This window comes from Mauremys reevesii, linkage group 1, assembly GCF_016161935.1.
Source record: "Mauremys reevesii isolate NIE-2019 linkage group 1, ASM1616193v1, whole genome shotgun sequence".
NCBI lineage: Eukaryota > Metazoa > Chordata > Testudines > Geoemydidae > Mauremys > Mauremys reevesii.
In genome coordinates this window covers 295,827,630-295,849,940 of record NC_052623.1, presented here as the reverse complement: position 1 = coordinate 295,849,940, position 22,311 = coordinate 295,827,630, and the positions used below count along the sequence as shown (strand labels likewise).

General features: G+C 42.0%; 1 protein-coding gene and 1 long non-coding RNA gene across 3 annotated transcripts in view; one reads left to right on the top strand and one right to left on the bottom strand.

Annotated features, from left to right (window-relative positions):
* Positions 1-4,030: 4,030 nt before the first annotated feature.
* LOC120395797 lies at positions 4,031-6,747 on the bottom strand. The gene is made up of 3 exons (XR_005592795.1): positions 6,485-6,747; positions 5,267-5,409; positions 4,031-4,161 (listed from the first exon to the last, which is right to left on the bottom strand). It is a non-coding gene; the product is annotated as an uncharacterized LOC120395797 (long non-coding RNA).
* A 16-nt stretch (positions 6,748-6,763) lies between these two features.
* FRS2 (fibroblast growth factor receptor substrate 2) overlaps positions 6,764-22,311 on the top strand; it is an 81,868-nt gene continuing 66,320 nt past the window's right edge. For both annotated transcript variants that reach the window (XR_005592793.1, XM_039520514.1), the window contains exon 1: positions 6,764-6,994. The gene's annotated coding sequence lies outside the window, so the exon portion shown is untranslated. The remainder of the gene's footprint in view (positions 6,995-22,311) is intronic.

Genomic DNA, 22,311 nt, shown 5'->3' with positions numbered 1-22,311 from the left:
GGCAGGCCAGTACTGGGGAGGGATCTGGCCCAGAACTTTGGTGGAGCTGGGCCCCCCGCTCTCATATTGGTGGAGCACAGGCACCAGGGGCCCATACAACTCGCTGCCCTTGCCCAGGAGGTGTGTGGGTTACACAAGCACAAGAAATGGTGGTGTGCACTTTGCCTTTGACTCTTTCTTGTATATGTCTACACTGCAGTTAAAAACCCATGGCTGGCTCATGCAGGCTTGGGCTAAAGGACTGTTTAATTGCAGTGTTTGGGCTGGCACCAAGGCTCTAGGACCCTGCAAGGTGGGAGAGTCCTAGAGCTCAGGCGGAAGCCAGAGCTGGAACCTCCCTGCACCAGTAGTTCTCAACTAATTGCACTGCTTGAAGATGGTATAGTGCTTACAAAAGCTTTTTTCATTTTAAGCTGGCAAGTCTGGAACTCAGAGCTTTCTTTGAAAAAAATCTACTGGCTTATCTGCATACACAGGTTATTTTGTCTTCAAATGTCATTGCAAATGTGCCAGCTTCATACCGTTATTTGACCGTTTCTTTGCAAAGGAAACACAAAGCTTGAAGTGGATTGCTATTTGTAGATGTGAATCCAAAACCAATAGATTCCTTGCAGAAGCAACAATTTTTTTTTTCAGTCGTTTTCATTTTCTTACTATTTTCAGTGTGGCCACTACCGCTGCTTCCAGCTCCTTGTTTTAAAAAAAAACTGTCCATTTTTATATCGCAACTGCATACACTCCATGACAACTTAAATTTCATTAATATGCTTGCATGCATACGTAAATGAGATAGGGCATGTGTAATACAGTGCGTATACATGTTACTTTCCAGTATAATACAGTATATAGAGCAGCATAAACAAATCATTGTATGAAATTATTGGGCATGGCTACATTTGTGAGTTAGAGCGCATTAAAGCAGCCCCGTGCACTCTAACTCACGATGCATCCACACTGGCAAGGCACGTAGAGTGCTCTGACTCCGTGTCTGGAGTGCTCCTGGTAATCCACCTCCGTGAGAGGCATAACACTTGGTGTGCCCTGGCTGGAGCGCCACAGCGCCAGTGTGGACACCCTGGTTTGTTAATGCGCTCTGATCGGCCTCCAGAAGTGTCCCACAAGCCCTGTTCTAGCCACTCTGGCCATCACTTTGAACTCTACTGCCCTGCCCTCAGGTGACCAACCGTCAGACCCACCCTTTACATTCTCTGGGAATTTTGAAAATCCCCTTCCTGTTTGCTCAGCAAGACGTGGATTGCTCTCAGCACATCTTTCCAGGTGACCATGCCTCCACGCGCCAGGCGATCCCCAGTATGGAGCAATGGCGAGGTGCTGGACCTCATCAGTGTTTGGGGGGAGGGAGCTGTCCAGTCCCAGCTGTGCTCCAGCTGTAGGAATGACAATACCTTCTGGCAGATATCAAGGGAAGTGATGGAAAGGGGCCATGACCAGGACGCACTGCAGTGCAGGGTTAAAGTGAAGGAGCTGCAGCATGCCTACCACAAAGCCCGTGAGGCAAACCGCCGCTCTGGTGCTGCCACCGCGACCTGCTGTTTCTACAAAGATCTGGATGCAATACTGGAGGGCGACCCCACCTCCACTCTGAGGACCACCATGGACACATCAGAGCCCAGTTCAACAAGGCAGGAGGAGGAGGAGGAGGAAAGCAGGAGTGAGGGTGCTGAGGAGGAGGAAGACACCCCGGCATCCCTAGATGCATGCTGCCAGGAGCTGTTCCCAAGCAAGGAGGAAGGTAGCCAGTCACAGCGGCTGGTGCTTGGGGAAGGACAAACACCAGAGGACGTGCCAGGTAAGCGGCTTTTATTTTGGGAAAGAAGTTATTCGGTGCAAGCTCTTGGGGCGAGGAGGGTTAGGGCTGCATGCATGTCTAGATGCGGAATAGGGCATTGATGTGCTCTCTCACATTGCGGTAATCGGCCTCTTCAAAGGTCTCATCCAGAAGCTGTGCAATGCGCTTGCACAGGTTCCTTGGGGGCGCTACTGTGCTCCTTGTCCAGTAAGGTTAACATGTCCGCACCACTGTGCTGTGAGGGGGCAGGAGGACCATTGCTGCACACAGGCAAACAATTGCTGCATTGCTGCACATATGGGCTAGGGCGGAAGCCACATTGTAGTAGAAGACACTCCCTTGCTTCCCAGGTTACCCTCAGCAGTGAGATATCTTCCAGGATGAACTCCTGTGGAAAATGTGGGGACAGTGTTCAGTATAGGGGCCCCCTGCAGCTGCTGGCTCTCCCCAAGGCACAGAACCTCAGAGGACAGTACAGCAGTGAAACAATCAGTCCCCCTGGACCCTCTGCTTATTCACCATTTTGGGGCTCCTGTGGGTTGTGCGCTTTGGGATGGGCAAATTCTGCTATTGTGTAGACTGTGCTTGTCTTTAAGTACAGGCAAATCATTGCTCTGTCTGGTGGGAACAATGCTGCCTCTGTTAAGTGTTGCATTTTGCCTTTACAGATGCAACCTTGAGATCTCAGCCGTCCATGTTACCACCCTCCGAAAGACTCCAAAGAATTAGGAAGAGTCCACATAGAAGCAAAGAAGATATGCTGCATGAAATAATGCAGCAGTCCCTTCATAAAAATCAAGAAGTGCAGGAGTGGAGGAAGAGTGAAAGGAGGTTCCACCAGCAGAATGCGACATGCCGGCACGGAGCACCAGCACCACAGCATGGAGTGGCTGATAAGCATTATGGAGCGCCAAGCAGACTTGATCCAGGCGCTTGTAGTCATGCATGTGGAGCACTACTGTGCCCACCCCCCACTGCAGCCCTTGTCTCAAAACTTTCCCTTGTGCCCCCATGTCACTGCCAACCCACTTTCCCCAACATCTGGATTCGTATCGCCACTAGCTGCCTCCTACACCTGTAGCTTCACCACCCAGCCCTGTAAACTATGACCCTTACCCACTGCACTCAACCCCCATCATCATGCATTTTAGCCAGCCTGAAGTGCAGCGCTCTTTGCACAGCACTCCAGACAGGAAGGCTGAGTATGAGAACAGAACATACGCAAATCTGTGATTGAACCGTTCCCCACCCCTTGCCCTTTCTGTTTCCCAAGCAGTTGTGTTTCTTTTCAATAAATTAATTTTCTTTTAAATAAATGGCTTTTTTGGCTTTGAAAACATTATTTATTAATGCATTAAGTAAAAGATACATTAGCCCAGGAAAGCAATAGGCACTGCAAGTCAGTGTAGCAAGCACAGATTCATACTAACATTGGAACCACTGCACTTCACTCCTGTGCAGGGCACCAAACATTTTTGGTGGCTTTCAGCCTCAGATTGCTCCCTCAAGATATCCCTAATCCTTGCAGCCTGGCGCTGGGTCCCTCTAATAACCCTGCTTTCTGGCTGTTCAAATTTAGCCTCCAAGTGTTGAACCTCCAAGTTTCATGCCTGAATGAATCTTTCACCCTTCCCTTCATAAATGTTATGGACGGTACAGCATGCAGATATAACTGCGGGGATGTCATCAGCCAGGTCCAGCTTCCCAGCCAGTGGCCCTTTAAATGGCCAAAAGCACACTCCACAGTCTTTCTGCACCGACTCAGCCTGTTGTTGAACCGCTCCTTGCTGCTGTCAAGGCTCCCTGTGTAGGGTTTCATGAGCCACGGCATTAAAGGGTAAGCGAGGTCTCCAAGGATCACAATGGTCATTTTGACTTCCCCTACGGTGATCTTCTGGTCTGGGAAAAATGTCCCTGCTTGCAGCTTCCTGAACAGGCCAGTGTTCCGAAAGATGTGTGCGTCATGGACCTTTCCGGGCCAGCCTGAGTTAATGTCAATGAAGCGCCCACGGTGATCCACAAGCGCCTGGAGAACCATAGAGAAATACCCCTTCCAATTAACATATTCAGCGGCTAGGTGGGCTGGTGCCAGAATTGGAATATGCATCCCAACTATCACCCCTCCGCAGTTAGGGAATCCCATTTGCGCAAAGCCAGCCACAATGTCATGCACGTTATCCAGAGTCACAGTTCTTCTGAGCAGGATGCGATTAATGGCCCTGCAAAACTTGCATCAACAAGATTCCAACAGTCGACTTTCCCACTCCAAACTGGTTAGCGACCGATTGGTAGCTGTCTGGAGTTGCCAGCTTCCAGATTGCAATAGCCGCCTGTGATGTTGTGCAGTCTATCTGGTTTTACAAAAATTTAATAAGTGAATATAATGTAACTGAGATATGCTTCATGCAAAAGGTCTCTTGTAAGGCATCATTACAAAGCTTATAATCTACTGAGTGTGGTCATCCTATTTGTATAAATGTACCACTCTTGTACCTGAAACTAGAAATATGAAATATAACTCTGAGGGCCTATTGTAATTATGTAAAATGTGGGCCATTAATGGTGGTTTGGAATCTTGATGACTCCCATTAACTAGCAAAAAGAACAGGAGTACTTGTGGCACCTTAGAGACTAACAAATTTATTTCAGCATGAGCTTTCGTGAGCTATAGCTCATGAAAGTTTGTTAGTCTCTAAGGTGCCACAAGTACTCCTGTTCTTTTTGCGGATACAGACTAACACGGCTGCTACTCTGAAACCCATTAACTAGGACCATTGTCTGCAAATGGCTGTATTTACCTGTAAGTCTTCCTGTATACATGTGTGCTGGCAAGTGGGTAATGAAGTCCTGCAGTGACATGTGATCATGTCACCTGAACTGGAATCCATCTTTAACCTGATGTCTTTCCATTGAGAAGGAGGGGGTGGGAACTCAGAGAGGGACAAAAGGATTCCCGCCTTATGCAAAAGATATATAAAGGGCTGGAAGAGAACAAAGAGGGAGAAGAGCCATCATGGGATAGCTCAGTGGTTTGAGCATTGGCCTGCTAAACCCAGGGTTGTGAGTTCAATCCTTAAGGGGGCCATTTAGGGATTGGCCCTACTTTGACCAGGGGGTTGGACTAGATGACCTCCTAAGGTCCCTTCCAACCCTAATAATCTATGATTCTATGAAGAATCCTCTAGCTATCACCTGAGCTGGAACAAGAGCTGTACCAGGGGAAAGAATTGTGCCCAGGCCTGGAAGGTGTCCAGTCTGAGGAAAAAAAACACTTACTGAAGCATCTCTGAGGGTGAGATTATCTGTATCCAGTTTGATTAGACATAGATTTGCACATTTTATTTTACTTAGTGACTTACTTTGTTCTGTCTGTTACTACTTGGAACCACTTAAATTCTACTTTCTGTATTTAATAAAATCATTTTTTACTTATTAACTCAGAATATGTATTAATACCTGACATATGTGTTACGCAAGTCAATATTATCGGACTCCTCACTGTCAGTTTGTAGCTTAAGGAGTAACTCGACTGCCAAACATGATGTGCTGGCGAGACCCATCAGCATATTCCTCAGCACTTCAGGATCCATTCCCGCAGACTGAAAGGGAAGACAGAGCATGCAGTACAAAGAATGTTGAAAGATGGTGCGAAACGTGGACGGAAGCACAGGGATTGCTGGGATGTGAAGTGATGCATCACGGGGTGTTGGGACAGGACCCAGAATGCCCTGCACCTCCGCGACCTTCCCACAAGCCACAGCGCCAGAATGGGAAGAGGTGCTCTGTGGGATAGCTGCCCATAATGCACCGCTCCCAATGCAGCTGCAAGTGCTGCAAATGTGGCCACGCCAGTGCGCTTGCAGCTGAGAGTGTGGACACACTGCAGGGCTTTCCCTACTGCACTGTCCGAGGGCTGGTTTAACTCTCAGTGTTCTACATCTGCAAGTGTAGCCATGCCCTTAGTTTGTACTGACTTTACTACTGCTTTTTCATGCAGCCTGTTGTAAAACTAAGGAAATACCTAGATGAGTTGACATACTCCTTAGAGAACCTCTGTATACCCCCAGGGTACCCGATTGAGAACAACTGCTCTACACCACAATTAAACAACTCTGATGCTAGCTGACGGTGTTTACTGCACTGTAGACATACCCATCATTTCTATTTTCATCATTCCTCTTTTTTCCCATCTTCTCTTTTATTAACTATTTTGCTCCCTTTATAATTTTATATACATCAACATTTAAAAAAGAACACAAAGATACATTTTTACAGTGTCTGAAGATCAATAAAACAACATCTAAACACTACGGAAACCAAATTCTTGGTGCCCTTTCACAGGTAATGAAAAAGCAAATTAAAACCCTTGCGCCTCATCTTTTCAAATGTGCAAAATCAGCAAGTTTCTACAAGGAAAGTTCTGGTAGCCCTTCTCAGGCATGGGCCCTGGCAACCCACTTTTCTGGTGCCCAGCAGGAAACAGTAACTGACTCCTAGTTCTTCCCCCGAGGCCGCTTAGTTGTTTTCTTTAGCAATTTCTTTGCGGCACGGGCTGCGACTCTCACACCCCCAAAGCCACTGTCAGCTCTTAATACGCCCCGAGGATCAGAGTCTCCAGGGGCGGCTCCTGCATGAGATGACCCAGCAGAGCCCCGCACAGCCCAAGCGCCTCACCCCACGGTGCGGCGAGAGTCAGGCTGCGCCAGCGGGGCACTGACGCGCCCCAGGTGGGGTGCGGTGGGCAGGCTCAGCCCCGCACCACCGCCCGCGCACGCGAGTTCGGGGTTCCGCAGCAATATGTAAATTAGCTCAGGCCGGCAGCACTTGGGATAAACGGTAGCGCGAGAGCGAGGCCCCAGCAGCCAAGCGCGTGCTCCCAATGAGCGGCTCCTCCCGCCCCGCGTGAGCCCATGGCTCTCCCTGCCATAGACGCCCCCGGCCCCATCCCAGGATCACACCCCCTCCCTCGCCCCGGAAGAAGTTGTGGGGCTTGCCCCGGAAGTTGTCCCGGGCAGAGTCCGGCCCAGAGCGAGGCCCCGCTGTTGCCGCTATCGAGAGTTGCAGTTGTTCCCGGGGCTGTGGAAGGACAGAGCGCTGCGGTCTCCCCGCCCCCGGAGGCTCGGTTCGGCCCGGTCCAGTCCCGCCCCTGCCGGTTTCGCGGCCAGTCCTGGGTTCATGGAGAACGTAAGTGCTGGGCAGGGCCCGGCGTCTTCCCCCGGGTGCCCGCAGCCGGCTTCTGGGGGCGGGGGGCGCAGCGTCCTGGGGCCCGGCCCGGCTCGGCCCGGCTCTTCCTGGCGGTGACTGGTGCCAGCGGGAGAGTCTGGGCTGCGGGAGTCGCTGCTCCCTATTGGCCCTGTTCTGGGCGTCCCTGGGGGAGAGACGAGCCGCTGGGAGCGGGGGGCCGGGCTGGGGACGTGTTTCTGTCAGTGGGGGGAAGGGGACCTGCCTCCGTGCTTGGGGGGCCGAGCGTGGGGTTGGCAAGTCGCTGATGTGAGTGTAGGGCTGGAGACCATCGCCGTGTAGGGCTCGGGTGAGGGGTTGGGTTGGGTTTGGTTTGCGGCGGGGCTAACCTGCCGTTGCGTGTGTTGCCAGTGGGGGTGGAGTGTGTGTGGGGAGGAGTTGAGGGAGGTGAGAAATGTCTGTAAAAACAAAGGTGAGCCCTAAGAGCTCTCTTGAGTGTGGGCTTACTGGAGTCAGCTCCTGTGTGGTGTGGTCTCTGGGCTTGCAGACCATTCACCAGCTGATTTGCCTGCTGGGTCAGCCTTACCCTGTGTGTCCTGTCAAGGTTCCCTCTGTAGCTATTACTGCTTCTATAATGTGCATTTTAGGACTAGTATATTTGCTATTGCACGTCCCTGATTGTGGTGTATTAATTCCAGGATGCCCAGTAGTCCTGGAACTTTAAAGATACTGGTCCTGACTCTCAAAACTAATTCTGAGTTTGGCTAGATTGATGAGTTAGTGCCAAAATAGCAGAAGTGTCTGCAATATGGGGAGGGGATTCTGAAAATTTACCCAAAATGATCCTCTGTGAGTGAAAATATATTAAGTTATACCTAACGGAATATATTTCAAGTAGAAAATTCCCTTTTTGTAATTTCCTGCAAGGATTAGTTTAGTGGGGATTGGCCTCAGAAAGTTAAATAGTGCAAATGGTGTCTCACATCCTAGTTAATTATAGTGGACCACCAGGTCTGCTATAGCTAAGGTTTAGACCAGCTTTTTGTTTAAATCAGTTCCATGACAGTTTTGCAACTTTGTGCTATATCTGCAATACTGAGTTTTAACGTTTTGAGAAAATTCTTAGCTAATTTTAATCTTCCTTTCACTGGCAATCCATAGAAACCAATGATCATATTCAGGTATCACTTAACATTTTATTTGACACTTAGTCATAGAATGATGTACCTTTCAGTTGTGATGCATGTACATAATAGAAGTCAGGCTTAATATTGGGAAGAGTTTTGTATTTGTCATTTTCTGCAGTGTAACCACAATACTTTGTATTAGTTTTTTCTGATGATTTCATTTCCTAATGACTCTTTTGTAAATATACTCTAAAACTTCTTAACTCTTTTGAATGAAACACTAATACATAAGTGACATTTAGCGTAATGTGCATATAGTTTTTCTAAATAACTTATTTTGGTCTTAAACAGCCTTAAAATATTTGTAGCCCATCTACATTAAAATACCACTTTTTTATGATCTGGTAACTATGTTGTCATTTTTTTCTTTTTGGGAGATGAGCTGTATAAATTATTGCAATTTTTTTGTGGTGCATTTGCGTTGCTCTAGTATTAAGACATGTGGGTTCAAATCCAGTAAATGCCCTGTATTCCTACTGAAGTCAGCATGAATTCTGCAAGTTGACTCTGTTGTATATTTTCCTTGGTTAAATACTGCACTGAAAACATATAGTGCTTTATAAATGTATCTGCTGTTTTTTTGTTTTTGTTTAAAAGGAAATGTGTTTTATATTGGAATAAATTTACCAGTGCAATACTAATATTAATACATTTCATTCCCTTCCTTATTTGACTCTAATTTGGATGTCACTCTTTAACTAACAACCCCTTAGTTCATATGATTCTGTGTCAAGAAAAATTGAAAATGCTTATTGAAACAATATTCCTGCAAATATACGTCTAGCTAAACTTCTTTCCATGATTTTTGCTTACTTTCATGATTGTTTATTTTAAACACAAGGTGGTCAATTTAGTTGGTCCACAGAAAAATTGTAGTATAATCTTAAACATCTCCTTGTAAGGTTGTCAAGACGTCAGATTTGAAATGAGTGTGGAGGAAAGAAGTTTAGTTTAATTTTACCTGAAAATTTGTTGTATTTGGTGGAATTATGTATGCTCACTGTAGCAAGGCTAATCAGTTCATTAGAGGACAACCTGATCCTTCCCAGGGTCATCCCTCTGCAGAGTTGTGCAAGCACTACTTTGAGACTAAAAGTAATTTAGCACTCAGACTGATAAGTGACAAATAACAGAGTCATCTGATGTAGGTAGGTGGGGAGGGGATTTTCAAGATGTGTACATACAGGATTACTTTTTGGTACATGTATGAAAAGACATAGCTAACTGAAATATATTTATAGTGGCAAATTCTCCCTGTCTGTTAGTTAAGTAATCTACAAATAGTTCTAGCTTGTTTTGATTTACAGTATTATGTTCAACTACCTCATCTCTTTGTCTTCATAGGTACCCTACTACTGATTCATGTTTGCCATTTTGCCATCTTTTAACATTAAAAATTCTCTAAAATATAAATAAGTGCTGATCCTATCTATTGCGAATCATTTTTGTCAGGAAAAATAAAATATTTGACACTTAATGTATATTAACATTTGTGTTTGTATAATCTGTCCTGCAAATGCTTTTACATATGTGCTTAATTTTACACATTAGTTCCTTTGAAGTCAGTTGGGCTATTCGGGTACGTAAAATTAAGCATGTAAATTTGCAGGATTTTGTCTGCTTGAATTGATATGATTATACATTATTCTATTCTGTGTTCTGTACTGTTGTTAGTGCTCAGTCAGTGAACTACCTGGAAATTATACCCTGCTAAATCTAATGTTCTAAAAATAATAGTTACTTTTTGTAACGTAATTTAATCTTGCTGTATATATTCTTTATTCTTATTCAGTACTCTTAAAGATTTCTTGGTAGTTCCAAACTAATTATGAATGCAATTACATCCATTTTGCTAAGTGTGCAATTCAGAACCTGTTGAAATCAGTTCATTTCCGTTTATTGCAGTGAGCAGTGGATCAGGCCTTATAGTTTAAAGAATGCAGCTCTTAAGATAGTGGATGAAATTCATGCCTGATTAGAGGGGCCAGTTAACAGGGCACTTCCTAAAGCAACATTTAAATCCCATATAACTTTAATTTGGAATTGAAGTGGGCATAAATGGTGCATAGGGCCTTGCGTGGATGTTCGGCATGTTAAAAAACTGCAGGCAAATTTGAGCTGTGACTATTTGGATCTCTCAGTTAGGGGTATAATAGTTAACTCAACATTTACGCTGCTGCTGTTGTCCATTTTATTCAACATGGAGAATGAAACTAAAACAGTGAAGTTGATCAGTTTGTAGATTTCATTTTCTGTGTTTTGCACACCAGCAGATGTTAAGTTTCCCAAAATTTAGGACAGCACTTAAACTTTAATTGAAACAAGTTTATTTTTTAACTTACTAAAATCATGAATAGAGCTCTATTTGTGTTAGGTTTTGGTAAACTTTTTAGCAACCTTAGACTGAAATACTGCATCTCTTTAATTCTGGGGTGTCAAACTCATTTAGCTCAGAGGGCTGAATTGCATATTAAATCATGGTTCATGGTCTGGGGCATAAATAGAGGACTTCAGACTCGTCTTGATCCAGAGCAGTCAGACATTGATGTCACTAGGAGCTTTGCAGTGAGATCAAGGGAAAGATCTACCTTTTTATAGTAATTAAATTTAGATATTCTTCATTTAGTACCTCATTGTCACATTCAGCAACATTCAGTAGGAAAAATATGCCCCCATTTTAGAGCCACTGTTTCTGCCCTCTGTTCCCTCCCCCACCATCTCCTTTCTTTCTCTCTCCATCTTCCCTGTCTGTTTACTCTGTTTTTCCCTCTGCATTTCCTTACCTGAAACAACTCCCAGTTCCCACCTCCTTGTGAGCTTACCTCTCACACCCCCATCGTCATTCTATCCATGAAAATTATCATCTGAAAATAGTTGATGTTGACACTGAAATGTTGTCACTGGATTTTAGATCTGAGACACCAGGCGCTGCGCGCTCCCCCTCTACCCCCCATGAGATTAATAGGAAGAAGGGGAGTTCATGCTCTTCAGTCACTGTTTCCAGCTGTCTGCAGACTCAGGCACCCATCATTGCAGCAGTTTAGCTAAGTTCACATTTACAAACTTTTTTTTAAACTATTAGGTTTAGGAACTTCTTTAAAGAAAGAGAGCTGAAATTCGACACAGTCTGAACATGTCCTGTGGGAAACGTAAATACATCAAGCAGACCATATCCAGCCCATGGGCATTATGTTTGACACACTGGCTTTAATTGGTTTAACTGAGAAACTTCTGGTGGTGAGGTTAGGAGGGACAAATCTGTTGAATATCTGCATGTTCTTAAAGGCATGAAGAATCACAACATCCCTACCCCCTAAATTAATAAGAGGCTTCAGTATAAGTTGACCTTTTTAGTGTGTTGGTACATTTGTTATAATTTTCTATGAATTAACATTAGTGTGGTTTATATTTTGGCAGTGATTGTTCATAATGCAAATAGGTTCCTGAAAAAATGACTCTTAGTTTAGCATTTATGGCAGATGCAGCAGTGAATTAAAACGTCTACCAAGGAAATGGTAAGACTTTACAAGTGTGGTAAAGGAGTGTGTGTATGTGCTTGCTCTGTCTGTCTCTCTCAGTAAAATTGATCACATAACCATTTCCATTATTTCAAAGATGGCAATCACCTTAACTCTTTCACATACACAGAGAAACCATTGTCAGCGATGGTCAAATTTCTTGGTATAGACAGAAGTTAATATTCTGATTGTGTGGAACTTGAAATACAGCAGCTCTAAACCGTTCCACTATAAAAATGTTTAAGGGGAATGGATTTAAAATTTTCAGTTAGACTTTTTCTGTCGTAATCAGTGTATACGAACTCATTCTCTTTATACTTGGATCTGCGATGTATTCTCTGGCATACCACTATCTTCTGCTCTTACCACTTCATTGCTTCTAGCTGAATTGCAAAACAAAAGTTTCCAGTTGTCATGGTTGGGGAGAAGAGTTTGAAAATATGAATGCTAATGACTCAAAAACCAAAGGGTAAATAAAAAGAACCCCGCATTTATTTATTTATTAAAAATCTCATGATTTTGGTGTGGTTGGCCATGATAATATTCTGCACACTGCTTGGTGAGGACAGAGTGGTGCTCCCGCATTGTTGTGACCAGCTGCTTCCTTTCTGTCTAGGACATCACATCTGTTACCTACACAACTTGTTTTGCCTTTACCTAAGGTGCTGTCAAATCCATGAGCATGGTTCAATGGTTGGAGCAGAGAACTGGGTGTCAAAACCTGGGTTCTGTTCCCATATGTCACTGATCTGCTTTTAAGTTAATGATGCCTGGTTTGTATGGAAACAGTTCTATTACAGTACACTTCTGAATCAAGGTCTCAAGTACATTTTTAGGTTTTATCTACATTCTCTTTCACACTATGTAGTAAGTCAGAGGAAATATTCTCTACTGCAAGTGAATTAGTTTGTTGGATGTAAACTTCATTTTTTTCAAGCTTATGTTCAATAAGCATTTGGCTTTTTTTCAGGTATTCAGATTTCTTTCTGCGTATATTTGACTTTGTGACTTTTGTTCAGGAAAATGTGCTTCAGAACTACTACTTTTTTGAAATATCTATACCTATAATAAAAGCCAAGTACTATATGGCAGTTGGCATATTTGTAATACTGCAAGTTTTTTGGATGACTACTCAAATTCAAGAGGGGTTTGATCATCACATTTTTAGTTCTAAGAGAAGACCTTCTTTTTCCTTGACTTCTCTCCGTTGGTTTTTCTTCATGGTGGTATTGGTACTGGCAGAGCTGAGATGTGCTGCAGTCATTCATACAGCAGATGCCGGTTAGTGTAAACCACTGATCCATTACTGTGTGCTGGCTCAATGGTGAAAAGTTGCTGTAATTTCCTGCCTCTCTTTCAAAGAGAAAATGGACCCTCTATCCTGGTATGCTGGAAACTGGAATTCTGTAGTTTGCAACAGTTGATCAGAGTTCTTTAACCTGTCTTCAGAGCTGGAATTTAAATCATGTTGCCTTGCTGATAATTGTGGTGATTACTATGGTGTGGTCCAACAAACTGTTATGTCATCCCACAGACTTATTTGCCAAATTGCTTATCCTTGATTGATCCTATAACTGCAAACATTTTTCAAGCAAGTTAGTCTGTAAACACTTTGGGGGAGAGGCCATGCCTTCCAACATGTTTGTACAGCATCTAGCACAATGTCATCCCACTCTGGATGGAGACATTTCAGCATTACCGCTATACAAGTACTAATAATGATTATAATTAATTGCTTAAAAATTTGGATGATTGTACTTAAATGTTAAAATATAGATGTCAATAATCAATATAATACTAGTTAAGAACCCGACAATTATATTTTCATCTTCATGCTAGTTGACAACAGTTCCTTAATTGTACGAGTATTCCTAGTATGGAATGGCTTTATTTTATTTTGTGTGTGGTAGAACAAGAGTTCTAGAGGAAATCTTGAATGTGATGGAGAGTTGGCTGTTTTTGATATGTCTTTAGAAATTAGTGACACCTTTGCCCCACATGAAGACATTGAAGCAATAATTTTAGAGCAACTCCCACTGTACTTCACAGAAATGCAAACTACGGTTTTATATATAAACTGTTTCAAGTGAAGAATGAATGATCTAGTGTTTGCTATATTCCAGTTCAGTACAAATGCATCGTACGCTGAGCTTACTTGAAGTGACAGCAATAGTTCTTTATTTAGTTGCATAGCAGAGCAAAACAGAGCTGACTATACAGCAGTTGTCTTTCAGACATGTCTAAATTTTTCAGTCTATTTATGACTATCAACAAACACTTTGTACATAGTTTTGCCATGCGTTGAATGCTTCTATTTTCCTTTAATTTAGCTTAAAACTAGTAATGGAATTCCTGAGGTTTTGAAAGGAATAGTTCTTGGCAAGCCTACAGTTTTGAAACCAAAGGCAAATTAAGATACCAAGCAACACAGGGAGGACTAGGACTACTTCAGAGAAGAATGTTAAAATTCTTCTGACATTTTAGAGAGTTGTATTTATATTAAAAAAATACTTTTTCTTTTTTAAAGTAAGTGTTTAAAAGTGAAAATGTAAATATTAAAAAAAATTGTTTAAAAAAAAAAACAAAAAATAAATCCTCTAGCTCTACTCAGTGTCACGTATATGTTAGGTTTTTTCAGCCAAGCATTAAGGCTACAGAATATTTCGCACTTTTGAGGTTTTTGTCTGATGGACTGTATTAAATATTATTTCAAATATTGATTTGCAGATGTAATTTCCTTAATCTAGAGAATATTGCTTTTAAATTACAGCAAAAATGGTAACTGAAAAACAAATCTAATCCTCCTCAGCAGTAAGAACTGTACAGCTCTCAGAGGGTAGCTGTGTTAGTCTGTATCCACAAAAACAACAAGGAGGCCGGTGGAACCGTAAAGCCTAACAGATTTATTTGGGTATTTGTGGCCTAAACTGAACTCTTCCCTTCCAATCTCTGCTCATTCCCTCACCATTCTCAATCACTGCTGACAAATACCACCATCCTCCCTGTCACTCAGACCAGTAACCTGGGTGTTGCCTTTGGTTACATTTTCTCGCTGGACCGGCACATCCATGTTTTTTGTCCAAATAAAGATGCCTCTTTCTCCAAGATGAGTCCTTTCTTTTTATCTTCACAGCTAAAGTTCTCGTTCAGGCCCTTACGTGACTTGAGGTGTCAGGGTAGCCTACACCGAAAATGACAAGGTCAGGGCAGGCAAAAAGGAGAGCAGATTCTCCCCAAACTAGTTAGTCACTAGTCAGTCACAAACTGAACTCCTGATCCCTCATACTGGTTATCAAGAAGCTTTAAAAAAAAAAAAAAATCACACAGCCCCCTTTATTCCATTCCAGTCTCTGGCTCCCAATCAGCAAATAGGTCTAATAACGTGAGAAGTTATTTAAAACTCTAGACGCTACAAACTGTTCTTCTGATCCCAGAAAGGCCAGCCACATTACCAGATCAGGATTAGTTTGGATCTTACCCAAAATACCACACTACCAGTCAGTCCTTTAGTATCTAAAACTAAAGGTTTTATTGTAAATAAAAAGAGAGAAGAGAGTTGTTAAATGGTCAACACAATCAGATACATATATATGACGTCAGAGTCCATATTTCAGGTTCTTACCAGCATTAGTGAATTTGCTGTTCTGTAAAGTCCCTTTGGAACACATGCAAAGTTTGGATGGTTGTTCAAAGCTTCAGTTTGTAGAGAAGTTACTCCAAGGTGAGAAGCAGGTTTGAAGACAAAATGGAGATGATGCAGCTGCCTTTTTATATCCTATGCTATGTGGCTTGTACATCCTCTGTCCCAAACACAAGCTCTCAGCATGTGGAAAAGCACTTGGAATCCTCTGTCCACAGGCATGTCCCTGTATGTCCTGCAGACTGATAGGTGTAGCCACAGCTTCTCTCAGTAGGTTCATTATACAGCTGAGTGCCCTTGATGGGCCGTTAAACAGGCTGGATAGTGTTGATGCCAATCTGTTTTGGTGTGTCACCCAGATCCACAGCACATATTTGAGATATCAATATATCACGCACAATTATAACTTGCAATACAAAGATGATGCATATAAATAAGCATATTTAGCAAATCATAACTTTTCCACTGATACCTTACATGGCACCTATTGTAAGATTCATTGCGGTCATCCGTATTCCATACAGCGTCACACCTTATTTACTACTTTGACTACTATAAGTGCCTCTTCCCCAGCCTTCTTGACATCCATATTGCTGCAGTCCATACAGAAGACAGATGCTAAGAATTACTTCTGTAGTTGCTAGGTCCCCCTTGTGTACTGCATCAAGTTAGAGCTCTTTTTCCTTACCGTGAAAGCACTGTTTAATTCTTATCCTCCCTCCTTCTCTGCCCTTGTCCTTTTGTGCATAAACCCAACCCCACTCCTCTGCCATTGATGTCACTCACCACCCTATATGTCTGTTGCCTTTCCTTCATGCCACATTTTATACCTTCAGAATAGGGACTATCGCTTAATATGTGTTGCACAACACCTATCACGGTGGAGCCCTGATCTTAGTTGGACTGTTAAATATTAATATAAATAAGTAATATGCATCTATGCCTATGCACAACAAAAAGACCAAGTTGTTGTCCTAGTTGTGTCTCAACCGAGGGTAGGTCAGCATAGCTATGGTGCTCAGGAGTGTGGATTTTTCACGCCACTGAGTGGTGTAGTTATGTTGACCAGACCTCATGGTGTTCAGGTACCCTAGCATGTCTGTCTGTTTATAAAGCACCAATTCCTGAAGCTTGCCATGGGCTGCCACCTTGCCTCCTTAAACTGATAAGGATGCAGGCCAACTATGCACCTCCTATTATAGACACACATTTGGTCTCTGTCCTGTGAATGTAAATTATTCCTTCTAATAGGCGTATCCGACAGTCTTATACTTACGCACATAACTAACCTGCCTGAAAAAGTGTGTTGGGTGAGTCTTCCAAACCTGGTTCCCTTTCCTAGTAATTCAAAGTGCTTTTTACCTATCTCAGAGAACTGGAAGGGACCTTGAAAGGTCATCAAGTCCAGTCCCCTTCCTTCACAGCAGGACCAAGTACTGTCCCTGACAGATTTTTGCCCCAGATCCCTAAATGGCCCCATCAAGGATTAAACTCAACCCTGGATTTAGTAGGCCAATGCTCAACTGCTGAGCTAGTTGGGGGTGTGGGGAGCTCATTGGTGACATTATGACAATGCCATACAATAAAGGTTTTGTGGGCGGGGAAGGTGGCTTTTTATAACCATAAGTAAATGGTTGCTAACAGTGAGTTCTTGCATGTGGTTGGTCTCTGAAATACTTTTGAGCCTAGGGTATATGGTTTGGTGAGAAAAGTAGTACAGTAGGTTGTCATCACTAATCTGCTGACCTAGGTGAAAATGACCTAAATATTTGTTTAAAACTTGAACAAAATTAATATTAAACAGGTTGTCCTTTAAATGGTCTTACTTCAGAATTAATGAGGGAAACACATTTTTGAAATTGGGAAGGCCAAGTGGATATTTTAGTCACAATGTTGCCAACTCATGATTTCATTGCAAGTCTTATAATATTTGGTGTTTCTTCTTAAAGCCCTGAGCTCTCAGAGTTAAGTGATTGTGTTTAATTCTTTTTATCGCTTTATTTTTTTTCTAAAAAAAAGAAAAGTTCCTAGACCTCACATTTGTGGAGAAAAGCTTAAACATGAACCCTAAAGGTGTAAAAACTAAAAGGTAAATAAAAACATCAGAATATTTTTAAAGTTTTAAATCCATTCCAATTACTGTAAAGAGTTTGAGGCCTTCATGTTTTGAATGTTTGTGGTTTACTGACAGTGAAAAGATGAGTTTATCGTTAAGCTGTCAGTTGAATCATAGTTACACTTTCTAAACTTATTTTAAAAGCAGTTTGGTTCCCTCTACAGTAGGAGGTCAAACGGGTAGAAATGATCTACTTTTAAATCCAAATTAAAGTCTGTTAAAGGCCCTCTGTTAGGGGTATAAACAAGATAGACAAATGCTACAAAAATTACTTCATCAGTAGCTTTTGAAGTTGTCCTCTTGTTGCCTCTTTCTTCAGGAATTTTCATTTTGTTGACATTCAGATTGGTTGGGGCCTAGATTCATCATAACAGCTGACAAACTTTACCTGTTGCATCTGCCTTTTATAACTTGTAGAATTTTAGAACTTAAAGGAGCAGATCCTCATCTCCTGTTTTGGCCCAAAGTGTTTGCCTTTTGGGTCCTTAAAGCCTTTAATCAATTAGGATAGCACTTAATATCTTAGCTTTTATTGTGCAGCATTTAGGCTAGTCATTGGTTTGGGAGTTTCCAGATAATAAATTGTAAAACTGTAAGACATTGGTCATTTGAGTGTGTGTGTTCTTTTTATACACAAAACATGACCAAAAAAATCTAACTGGGTTAATATGGTAAACTGGATGATCTTCAAAAAGCAACAAACAAAGAGTCCTGTGGCACCTTAAAGACCAGCAGATGTATTGGAGCATAAGCTTTCGTGGGTGATTACCCACTTCATCAGACGCATCACCTTACGTGATACTCATATTGGTACAATGGATTATAGTTAAAACAAGTAATTATTCTTTAACGTCTGCTTTTAAATTTTTTAAAAGTATTTAATTGAGGCATGGTCGGTCTGAGAGGATGCCAGCTTTTAATGCATTCTGGGACCTTGCCATTATAACTGACTGCAGTTTTTCTTCATTCACTTTTTTTTTTAAAAGAAGTTATGATATCCCAGTTCCTGATTCCCTCCTCCCCCCAAAGTTGGAGTTTTGGTGGGACAGATAATACTGCATGAGCCTTATTAGTTAATGAGGAGAGCTGAGTTATAGACACTTCAGATATTAAATAAGATAGTTTAATTTTAATCTTAAACTGGAATTTTAAAGTAGAAATGTTGAGGTCTAGGTAGATGGTAGTTAGGGTATTTGCGGGTCCCACTTCTGGAATAGGTTGAAGCATTGCCCAACTCTGTACCAAACCTGTATGTCCCGGATAACCTGATCTTGGCAGATATTTAGTATTATGCAGTAAGGAAAGGAGTTGCATTAAAACTGGGGATTTACAAGGACAGGATACATTTATGCTAATAAATGAAGTGACATTAACCAGCTTGTTATGCCTTCTGTATGTTGTAATATAAAATGCTTTTCTGTTAATTATATAAGGTGAATGGATGAAATGGAACTCTAAATCAGTATAGAGGCCAGTTGATCTCTAAAGTCAAAATAGGATTGAGTGTAATACTTCTCTGAAATGTTAAATCCTAGGCATAAATTATTAAAATTTGAATGAATGCAATAGTGTATGTATAAAGCAAGTAGTTATATTCTTCAATAAGGATGTCTTCTGCTTTATAAAAATTCTGAAAGTTATTTTTGTTCCATTTGCTGTATCTTTAGGTGCTACAATGTTTGACAACCATATACAGTTGACTGTTGTTTTAAGAAAGGAACTATGCAACATTTTATTCCAAAACCTGTACTCTGTTCTTTATGCCAGAAAATCTAGAATGGATGTTCACATATTTACTTTCAGTCTCAAATATTCTACATAAAAGCTTGTGGCTTTTTTTAGAGAGATACTTTATTCTAGTTATGAAAGGTACTTCAGTCTTTATGTAGATTTATATCTAAAATTATGGTTTTGTAAAAAGAGGCAATTTGCTACAATTTAGATGACAAATTAACTTCTGTTTTCTTGATAACGCTCATAGTTTACGGATTGTATACTTTTTCTGTAAAACAGATTTTCAGCTTTCTCTGTTTCATCATATAAGTGCATTCAGGCTTAAATAAATTCAGCTCTTCCATTACTAGAGTATACAAATGCTAGTCATTCAAAATGTCAAAATTTGGATGTAACCCAGGAGCTGAAAAGAATGTAAGCTTTCATGTATTGAGAGATATTAAGCCTTCCTAGTGGGGAGGGAAAAGTGAGATACTGTATTTATGAGGTTATTTAAACAGTTAGGCTTAGAGTTGTTGTGTGCCAAATGTCTTTCTGAAGTGTATGGCATACTGTACCAATTAAAGAAATGTAGCTACAGAGTCCTTTAGTATTCTTGACTTTCTTGAGTTTTTAAGATTAATCATGGAAACGTAGCAGAACACTTTGAAAGAATGAGGGAACACTAAAAACTAGCAATTTATGGTGAAAAGCTGGAGTATTTGTGTCTCTGCCACTAACAGAATACATTCTGGGCTGTCAGTTGGAGTTCTTTTGAGAATGAGCTTTTTTACTTACCACTACAAATGTTTGATATGAATCAACTCCAGCATCAAACAAAGTATTAGTAGATTTTTCAGTCAGACTACCTTCCGTGAATGCTCTGCTTGAGGTAGCTAGTCAGGTATGAAACTTAAAATTATAAAGTGACCATGTTTAACATTGTGGCATTTAGGAAGATTATAGTAATGGAAGGAATGAGAAGATGTTTCATTTTGCTCATAAACCTGTAGTTGCTATAAGTAAAACTGTAGCAAAGACTGTTAGTAAAAAGTATGGTGTTAAATTATTTTATATCAAAGGAAGCTTCCTGCCAGGTGCCTTATAATTTAACCCTATTGACAAATGTAAATTAACTCTCTTCTTGCACATTCTAATTCTAGATTTGTTGGTTGCTTTTTCCTAATCTAGATTGACAGGGAGCAGAGATTGCTAATCTCAGAAGTTTTGGCTCAATTTCAGGGTATGGCTACACTTGAGAGTTACAGCGCTGGTCGTACAGCTGTGTAGGGAAAGCGTTGGTGTGTGGCCACACTCACAGCTACCAGCGCTGCAGTGTGGCCACATTTGCAGCATTTACAGCGCTGTTGGGAGTGATGCATTATGAGCAGCTATCCCAGCGTTCAAGTGGCAGCAACGTGCTTTTCAAAAGAGGGGGGTGGGGTGCAGTGTGACAGGGACTGGGGGAGAGAGAGAGTGTGGATTTTTGGAGCTGACACTGTGTATCAGCTCCCTGCCTTGCAAAATCAGAAAATGTTCCCGACCCCTTACTCTTAATTGCAAACAGCCTGCAGACCAGATAAGCAGCTGTTCCAACGGACTCCCTTTCTCTCCCTCCCCGCACTGTTTCTCTCATCAAGCAAATACTCTTCCCCGTGCCTGCCTCATTCACAGCAAGGTAGTGGGTTTATCTCATTTGGTTGTTCAGTCAGTTACAGATTGATCACGGCAAACAGGAGCTGTGTTTGCTTTTTAGATAAGCAGCTCCCGGAGCCCCGAGTTCACAACAAAACAAAGAGAGGCAGCATAACAAAACAAAGGGAGTAATTTAGTTAAAAGCATTCTGGGATATCTCCTAATACCCTGGAGGCCAATAACAGCGCTGCTGTGTGGCCACACTTTACGACCAGTGCTGCAGCACCAGCGCTGCAATGCTTATACCCCAAGCAGGCCCAGGTGTACGGCCAGCGCTGCAGCCAGGGAGTTGCAGCGCTGGATGTGCCCTGCAGGTGTGGACAGTTACTAATTGCAGCGCTGGAAAGCCTCCACCAGCGCTGCAAATCTCAAGTGTAGCCATACCCTCAGTCTATTTTCCAGTGCTTCAGGAGACAGTGGTACCACACTGATGCCCCTTCACATTTACTTTCATCATGGAGAGAAAAGCAGCATGTTTAGTCTTGAGAAAAGAAGTTGTGTGTGGGGAGGGGAGCTGATAACACATTTCAAATAGGGCTGTTATGATGAGGATTATAATTAATTGATCTCCATGTCCACCGAAGGTAAAACAGGAAGTAATGGGCTTAATCTGCAGCAAGAGAGAGTTAGAAAGTTTTTCCTAATACCTAACCTAACTATAAGGGTAGTTAAATTCTGGAATAGGCTTCCAAGTGGAAAGCCTCATCACTGGAGATTTTTTTTAGAGCCAGGTGGACAAACACCAGTCAGGGATGGTCTCGGTTTACTTGGTCCTGCCTCAGTGCAGGGCGATGGACTTGATGACGTCTCAAAGTACCTTCCAGCTGCACATTTCTATGATTCTATGATAAAATGGTTTCAATCTGAGCTTTCATCAGAGCAGTTTACAGTTCTGGCATTTAGGATTCTGCTTTTAGTGCAGGAGCCCAAGTTAGAACTGAACTTTGAGATTTCCTAGCTTCATATTCAATTTCTCTCTTGGTGCCACTACAAGATTAGTCCCACTCACGCTTCCCCTAGATATGTGTGTTTCTGTTGTGGAAGTTAACCTTTTGTCCAGCACCCTTTAAGTGTTAGCAGCTGGTCTGTGAAAAGGGGTAAAATAGAAAAGGTTTTTCAGATGCCATCCACTAGTGATATGATCGGTAGCATCTTGATTAGATCTCCAGTTATACCAATAGTTATTTCCTGGAACCTCAGTCTGGCTCAGAGGAAACTCTGAAAGCTGGCGTTTGAATGGCCTGGTTGTATATGTTAGACTGCATCTTCCATAGAGAACTGAGTGAGTGGGATATGTGGTACTACACGTATCATGGTAGCCCTGCCATTTTAGGTGCAGTTTTGTCCTGAGTCTGTATTCACTTACTTACTCCATTGCAGTTGCATTGTTTTTTTGGGTACTTATGCCATAATTTCTGGGACAGGTTTCTGAAGCAATGATCTGAGAGAGA